General features: G+C 51.5%; 1 pseudogene; it reads right to left on the reverse strand.

Moving 5' to 3' along the window:
- Positions 1–392: 392 nt before the first annotated feature.
- On the reverse strand, positions 393–4,524 carry LOC128948250 (inositol 1,4,5-trisphosphate receptor-interacting protein-like 1; annotated as a pseudogene).
- Positions 4,525–8,692: the final 4,168 nt, after the last annotated feature.

Raw genomic sequence — 8,692 nt, forward strand, 5'->3', positions numbered from 1 at the left:
ATTTATTACACCCTGGGCTGCAAACAAACCCCGCTCGGGGCGAGCACAAGAGCCAGGCCCAGCGCTGAGCACCAGCTTGAGCCCAGCAGGGCCTTGGAGGAGGCGGGGGCGAGCCCCAGGCTGGAGAAGGGCTCGGGGCTGGGGATGATGGCGCCGAGCACCCTGCCTGTGTCCCCCTCGGCCCTGCGGTGCCACGGGACCAGAGCCCGGTTCCAGGGCTCAGTCCCTGCTGCCGCAAGGGCACTGCCCAGGGCTCCCCGCCCAACGGGGCCGGGCCTGCGGGCTGAGGGGCAGCCGCCGCCCGCTGTGGCGCCTTGTCCAGGCCGGAGAAGGGCTCGGGGCAGGGGCAGCAGCAGTGGCAGGGTCGCTCCTCCGCCCAGGGCATTTGCGCTTCAGCCGCAGCAGTGCTGGCGGCTTCCCGGAGCTGGGCGAGTGCCAGGCTTGGCGGGGGCGGCCATGGCCGAGCGGGGCCCGGGGAAACCACGGTCCCGTCTGGGCCCAAAGGGCACCCGCTCGGCCCCGGGCAGTGCTGAGGGAGCCACACCGCCATCGCTGCCGCCCTCAGGGGAGCCACCAGAGCATTCACATGCTTCAGACACTTGTGTACACAGCGGCATGAAAGCATTGCTCCTTTGCAAGGCTGCATTACAACACACGAGTAACAAAATCAGATTTAGTCCAGATTTACTCCTTCCCATGCATCATTTATCAAGAATCTACTCAAAGTGGAGTGAGTGATAGGAGACACATCAGGTGTAGTTCTTGAGAATTTATTCTTACTCCAATTTTCCAAGTCCTGACACTGGTTTGAAGTGCCCATGTCCACTGTTGGAGCCATTCACAGCGAAAAGGAGCAGCACAGCTGAACAGAAAAAGCTGGCTTTGCCCTCAGACCAGTAGGAGGGCACATGACTCTAACACACAGGAAGATCTGTTGATCTTTTCCAAGATCAACAGTATCTCAGTCATTTGTCCCTCAATCAACCAGTCCTCAAATTGTTCCAGCTCATTACTCTCAAGTACAAAGTTTGAATTAGCCTCCTCAAAGCTAATTCATCTATTAAACGATTTATGCTAGGTGAACATTCCTACTAGAGTTGTCAATCCTTGTCAACAAAGACAACAAATTCCTCACAACCATGTCTTTGTGCCAGTAAAAGAAAATCAATTGCTACTCTGTTTTGAAGGGTAGCATGTCTAACACTATCAACATTGGCTAACATATCCCTAATTGCACAGGATGTGGCATTAGCTTGTTTGCTTAGCTAACATCTAACTTGATCTAATTGTTTCAATGCCACTGCTGAAGCTAAATATAATAACAATATAATAAATATACTTGCGGAAAACCTTCTTGCAGCTTTCCAAGGCATGAAATCACTCTGACAGTTCTCCTCCTAATTAGGAACAGCTCTCCTTCTCTTTTGTTTCTTTTTCATGACTGCTTTAGCCGTGGGTGCAATTGTTGTATGAATTTGTCCGATCATTCTGAATCCATTCACAAAAGCATACAAAAACTGAAAGATTTGGCAGCTCAAATTAAAGTAGATGATGGTTCCTAGTTGGATGATTTGTTCCAAGATGGAGCTTTGCGCCTTGGCTAAGGCAACTTTGCAAGATAGGTCTTTATGTATTGGGTGTTCTGATAGTGATATTAATAGTAATTTCCTGCATACTTCAGTGTGTGCGGCGAATGATGAACAAAACGGTCCGAGAAGTTTTTGTCATACAAGAGAGAGAATTAGGAAGTAGAAGCACAGAGAGTGCTGAAAATCTCACAGAAATGCCAGATAAAAGTATAAAAATGGAGGAGAGATTTGATTTAAGACCCTGGAATCGACAAGTTTTTTGAACAATGACTTGTAACTATTGTCAGACGTGATTCATACTTTTTTCACTGACTGGGCCTTCACAGCATTAAGTTGCTGTGCTGTAACATAGCAATGCTTAAGGTCAGCAAGAATAGGCCTCCAGCACTTAATAAGCACAAATATTATAACAGGGCTATAGAACACAAGTAGTAAATGACATGAGTATGAAGGTTTCTTTTTGGGTCAACAGAGAGGGGGAATTGTTGGAATCCATAAAATTAGAGGGTTTTGAGAAAGTTGTGGAAAAGACAGGCCCCAAACACAGCAAGGACAGTGAAATGCCAAGGCAGCAGAAAAAGTTTTCTAAGCTGTAGTGCACACGTGAGAAATAGAACAATAGGCCTGTGTGATTTGTCTTTCTAAGTTGCAAAAAAGTATATTTTAAGTATACATTTAGAAGGTTAAATATGAATGGGGCTCTGTGCTTTGTCTTTTATAAATGAGGCATTGTATTAGAGAAAAAAACTGCGATTGTGTTAACCACAGCTACATGTACTTCAGGTGATTGGATAGAACTATTGTCAATATGCTTTTGCTCTGTGTGACTGGATGAAACTTGGATTGAAACTGTCTTATGTTATGCTGTAATGTTAAGTTTCCTTGGCATTCTGTTTTATCAGTGAGCTGTTAGCATCTTTCCTCTCCATTGTCATAACAATGTAATGAGACTGATGCCAGAAAAATAAAAGCTCTAGATGCTGATTTCAAGTGTCCCGTCCTGTATGTAGGTGTATATAAACTGCCAGTGAGGCACTTCCCACACGTGTTCCTGTGGGGGCCAGGGCTTGACTCAGATGCTGTGGAGGTTCCTGTAATCCCAGTTCTCCTGCGGCAGCTCTTTGTCACTGTCACCTCCCCGAGGGGGCTGCACTGAGGCTCTGTCAGCATCCCCTTTGGACATGTCTTGGCCAGTGAAGTCATTCTCTTGGGCAAGCAATGGTAGGTTTGCAAAAGAGTTTTGTAGTGGCAGTAATGAAGGACATTTCAAAGCGAAGAAAATGAACCCAATTCCCATTACGATGGCTTGAACAAACCTACATATTTTGCTATGTCAAAATTAATACCCAAAGTAGGGAGTGTTTCTGTGTCTGCCATTGGGTGTGAGCCCCACAGGCACAACTCTGTGAGTGAAGACTTTGTGTCAGTGGCCATGGAGCAGCACCCAGAGCTGAAATCACACATGACCCTGAGCTTGCACGGCCTCTCTGTGTGGGCATCCAGACCCCTCACCAGAGGCTGGAAGGGGTTAAATGGTTCAACCATTCACATACCTGGGGGAAGCTGATCTGCACAGGAACCCTCTTGTTGCCTGTGACAAAGTGGTCAAGACATTCCAGCTGCAGGGAGCAGCACAGGTGTTCCAAGATGTGCCACAGCCGCTGCAGGAAATCCCAGCTTTGCCACCGTGACAGGGGTGTGGTGTGGAGGAGGTGCATCCCAACCCTCTTCCAAGCAGAGCTGGAGAAGCCTGTGCCCATCAGGATGCAGGGGAAGAGCTGCAGCATTCCCAGTGTGAGCTGTCAGGGGGCACTGCCTGGGATGAGTCTAGAGAATTTCTCCTCTGCCATGGGCAGGTCCCAGGCCATGCTGGTCTTGGGTGTAGTGGGGTTCTGCAGGCTGGCTGCTCACAAAGGTGTTGGAGTCACCTTGACACACCCCAAACATCACCTCAGCCATGAGGCTTTTCTTGCCTTTGCTCAGCTGGGATTTGCAGGACTGGCTGCAGGGCTGAAACACCAAATGCTAAAGGTGGGACTGAGGCAAAAGGAACCATGCTGATCTCACCAGTTGGTAGAACCAGCAGGCAGTTTTCTCCATGTCTGGGTAGGAGCCAGTGCAGAGGGTCTGTGAGACGCTGGGCTTCTGATTCCACCCCAGCTCCTCCTCAGAGTGCTGGAGGAAGGACAAGATGCTCTCACCCAGCTGCTCCCTCGTGCAGATTGTTTTGCGGAGAAAAGAAGAAACTTCACAACTTTATAAAAGTCGTAAAGTTTCTTCTTTTCTCCGCAAAACATTTTGGCGAGCCAGCCAGCCAGGAGACAGAGAAAGAAAAACAGAAAAGACCACGAGGCCAATTTGCCCCCGACCTAGGAATTCCTTTGATAAAGAAGAACTGGCGACAAATGTCACGTGGAATGAATATGTAAGAACCTATTGTGAAACTGTATGCATATGCATTTGGAAGGGGGATAAAAGGAGACTTGAGATCTTCAGGTCTTCTTCTTTTCTCTTCTTTTTCTTCTTTTCTCCGCAAAACAAGATGCTCCCCAGATCCACAGGGATGCAGAAGTTCCTTGGTAGCCTCTGCCCTGCAGTGTCCAGCTCTCGGTGCAGGGTGTGCCCAGGGGGATTCAGGGGTATCAGCACAGGCTGGAGCACACCCTGCTTGTGGGGACTCCAACCTTCAAAGGCATTGCCCACCCTGATGATGCCTCCTTGTGGTGGCCCCAGGTGGGAGCTCTTGGACAGGCTGTGTCCAAGGACACGTGGAGCTGTTCCTCAGCTCAGCTGTCACTAAGCAGCCTCTGTCCAGCTCCTGAACAGCCCACTGGATGTGCTCTGCTGAAAGCATTCCTTGGTTATTTCCAGCCTGTAGCTGCTTGTTCCAGTGCCCACAGAGGGGTTCCCTCTCTGATCTGGGACAGAGAAGCATCCTTCCCATGCTCTTGACAGGGAAAGGAGAACAGAACAGCACAGCCCGGGTGAAATGGATAAAGGATGTAACTCAGGCAAAGAGGAGTCATACAAAACACAAGCAGGATGCCAGCTCAGCTCTGCAAGGCTGACAAAGCAGAAGTTATGGGAAACAACCATAACGCCTTTATTCAAAGGCAGGGGTCGAGGAACAGCCACCTGAAAAGGATACTGGCTGCTGGTAAGGACTTGCCAAAAGTGGTACAAGTATGTAAAATAAAGTAATAACTATCCATTAAGTAAGGAAGAATAGCTCATGGATGTGTAATTAGTGTGTGTGATAAAACCTCTGCACAACTGACCCTTGGGGCAGTCAAATGGGGGAATGATCTTCCTAGTGACCAGCATTGCAATAATGAATGGCTGCTTTTTAATACTCAAACTCTGTTAGAAAGTATCTATTTGGGTGATTTCAGTATCAGTTCCCCAAGGCCCCGTAGTTTCACAGTGGCCCCTTGATTCTGGTGTCACAATGGCCTCAGTCCCACAAGGCCCCACAATGTCCAAAGAGTCCCCTTAATTCCATGGGGCCCTGAAGTGCTACAATGACCCCTTGGCTCCATGAGGCCCTGCAGTGCCACCCTGGGGCAGGAGGCCAGGAGGGATTTGTTCCCCACACGCTGCAGCTCCCTGGGCCGCCTGGCACCTACACCTTCTCCCAGGCCAGCACTGCCAGGCACAGCCAGGGCCGAGCCACACTGCAGCTCCCTACAAACCACGGCAGGGGCTGCCAGGCCAAAACCTGAATCACAGACAGTTTGTCACTCTTCCTGTCTGTATCTGACCAAGAAATGTCCCATTGTGGGGTCCCCTTTCCTGCAGTCAGTGCAGCTCTGGGACCATCCCTGGAGCTCTGAGCAAGAGAAATGGCCAGCGCTGCACCTCTGCACTGACTCGGGGATGGTGGGAAATGCTCTTTGGGGTGGCTGGAACCATGGAAGAAGGACAGTTGGGAGCACAGAGGGAAACCTAGCTGGGCTGCTGGACTGGGGCAAGACATCTCTGTCTGGGGGAGAAGTTGGCTGTGCAACTCCCTCCTGTGGATGCTCACGTCCCCAAGAGTTGGGCACTGAAGAGCATCACAACAACGGACACGGGGATGGGGCTGCCAGGATTAAAGTGTCTCAGGAGGGTCTGGACTGGCCACACAAGGGTGAGTTATTTCTGGACACCTCAGGTCATCAGGGAAGAGATGCAACCTCCAGATGGGCTCATGAGCAAGGGGTGGATTTAACCATGGACACCAACTCCAGGTTATCCCTGACTGTGAAATGTGGGCGGAGATCAAGCAGGGCCAGGCAGATAAAGCCCCTGTGGTGTGGGGGGGGCAATGGTGGGAATATAAATCTGGGGACACACGTGGTCTTTTAGTCGGAGTAGTAAACTGGAGAGCACCATTCCTAACCAACAACAGCCCTGTGAGAGCCAGCCCTGTCCCTGCACTGCCCCCGCTCTGCTGCCCCATAGCTGCTGGATCAGGAAGGGCAGAGCCATGGGGCAAGGAAATGCACTGGGACTCCTCCTGAGAGTGATCTTCCATCCTGGAACTCAGACCCCAAGGCAGAAATCCCCATCCACAGCCAGGAGGTCATCATTGGAGTCTTTGCCATTTTCCCACTTGGTGAATCTTTTGCACTGAGATTTTGGTCCTTCCTTTCAGTTTCTTTACTTTTTGGGCTTTTAATGGTTCCTCCATAAACATGGTCATTCATGTCCCTGATATGGCAATTCTTTCCTTTTTATGGAAGTATTGGGAATTAGGCAAGATTAAAATGCTGGCATGGTATGCATAGGTACTTGCAGCCCTGTGGGGAAGCAATTGGGACATAAGTATCAAAGAACTGCAAAATTATTTGAGCTAGAAGAGACTTGAAAGAGCCTCTGGAAAAACTCCCCTTCCATTACCCAGGAACACATTAACTCGTTCAGGTTGTACAAAGCCCCTGACCTTAACCCCATCCAGGGATGGGGTTTCTATTCCAAGGTAACCTGTGCCAGTGTTCTGCCATATCATCATAAAATATTTCATCCTTACAGAAAATTGAAATATGCCCTCAGTCACTTGAAAGATACAGTGTATTATTCTGTATTATACTCCCCAGTACAACCTTTGGGCAAAAAAGTACTCAGCCAGTCCTGGACTTAAATCACATCTCCAAGACTGAACACTTTTGAGGAGGCCCAGAGATCTCCCAGGATGTGCTTTGCAGGCTCTCAGAACATGATCACTGTATGGGAGGTGGACGTTCTGAGTTCAGTTGTGTGGAGACTGAGGACAAAACAAGAATAGCCTGTGAGGACTAAAAAGGTGGATTGAAATATAATGGACATCTTCTTCATAGTGGAAATGAGCCTGAGATAGAAATAATGTCACCAAGTGAAGCTGTGAAGAGACAGAATGGAAACCAGGAGAGATTAATTTCCCTCCCAGGGCAGGACTGTGGCACAACATATCTGCCAGAAGGAGTCTGGGTCAGCCCAAGGTTTGTGTGGGCAGGCAGAGACAGGCAGGAGGCAGAGCGGTCAGCAAAGGAAGGGGCCAGCAAGGTGGGGCAGCTGGGGGATGCCTGCAGCCTGCAGGGACAGAGGCGCAGGGCAGGGACACCGTGGGACAGCCTGGGCTGCACAGGGCACAGGGATGGGCAGCAGCTGCAAGACAGCCCTGCCAGAGCCAACTTGGGCAGCACTTTGGCCATGGCTGCTGGGCCTGGGCCTGAGGACACGAGGGGACAAGTGACCCTTGCAGGGCTGGGGCCTCATTGCCTCCTTGTCCCTGCTCAGCTGCCTGGCAGGGGCCGCCCCACGCTCCTGCCCTTGGCATTGCACATCCCCACATGCCAGTGCCCATCCCGGCAAGAGCCCTGAGCAAGGAGGGAGGGACAGGATCTGCCTGGCCAGGGGCTGGGGCTCAGGCCTTGGCCCTTTGCATTCCTCAAACACATCCAGCTTTGCTCAGCACCAGAGACACCTTGGCCTTGTTTGTCCCCAGCTGTCATCACTATCTCCAGTGTTCTGCTCTAACTGGAACCTGGGGACATTTTCTCAGTCGTGTCCCTCAGTGGGACCCAATAAAACTTCAAGAAACTTTGGAGTTTCAATTTAATTTTGAGTTGTTGAGAAGTTTTTTGAAGACCCTCTTATGGAATGAGTCTGATGTAAACAACACTAAATCCCCATGGAGGCTTATTAAAGTCCTTGTGCTGTGTCTGTGCTGCTGAGCTTTAAAGGAACAGCTCTTCCCAGGACCAGCTCCTCTCCCAGCCCAGCAGGGCTGAGGGCTCTGCCTGCAGGCACTGAGAGGACAAGAGCCAGGCAGAGACAGGCTGAAGGCAATCAGGATTGGGAAGAGATTGAGCTAAGACTTAACTTGGGGAAAGATCTTCACAGCCCTGTGTATGGTGAGTCTGTGGGTGCAGGGCAACGTCCCCTGCGCCCCTGGAGGGATCTCCTGAAGCCAGCACCCCCCACAGCCTGGGGGATGTGTCAGGAGGACTCTCCCAGTTTCTCTGTGGCACAGGAGCAGGAGGAGGATGTGCTGCAGAGCGGGGCTGCCCTGGGCACCGTCAGAGTGACAGGGCAGGACGACTCCTGCTGCCAGGGACGGCTGCAGGGGGTGAAGCTGGGGCTGCAGCCAGGGTTGTCCTGCAGAGCAGCTCCTGCAGCCCTCAGGGCTCTTGGCCAGCCCAGGGCATGTGCCACCGGCCAGGGGCAGCTCTCAGCCTGCCTGGCAGCTCCCCATGGACGCTGCAGGGGAGAAGTTGGAGGTGGAAGGAGCCACCCCATCAGGGCAGATTCCTCCTGCTGTGGAGATGGTGCTGCATGGCCAGGGCTGCTCTCAGCTTTCTCCTCAAGGGAAGGGAAAGGGACTGTCAGCTTTGGCTGTGTCACTGAGACTCCTGCACTGTCAGCCTGGGCATCAGCAGATGGGCCTCAGATCTCCCTCAGAAAGTGCCTCCTCAGCCTCCTCTCCCTACAGCCAGCAGCAGCAGCACCTTGGCTTGCAGCATCTCTGTTTGTCTGGCCTGCCCTTAAGGCCCTGCTGCCAGGGAGATGCCCCTGGGCAGTGCCCTGTGCTGGGAGGGGTCTGCAGGGCAGAGCTGAGCCCCCAGGGCTGGGCTGGGCCCAGG

Source organism: Melozone crissalis, unplaced genomic scaffold, assembly GCF_028551555.1.
Source record: "Melozone crissalis strain CALT ecotype California unplaced genomic scaffold, PUWL_Pcris_2 ptg000120l_1, whole genome shotgun sequence".
Lineage (NCBI taxonomy): Eukaryota > Metazoa > Chordata > Aves > Passeriformes > Passerellidae > Melozone > Melozone crissalis.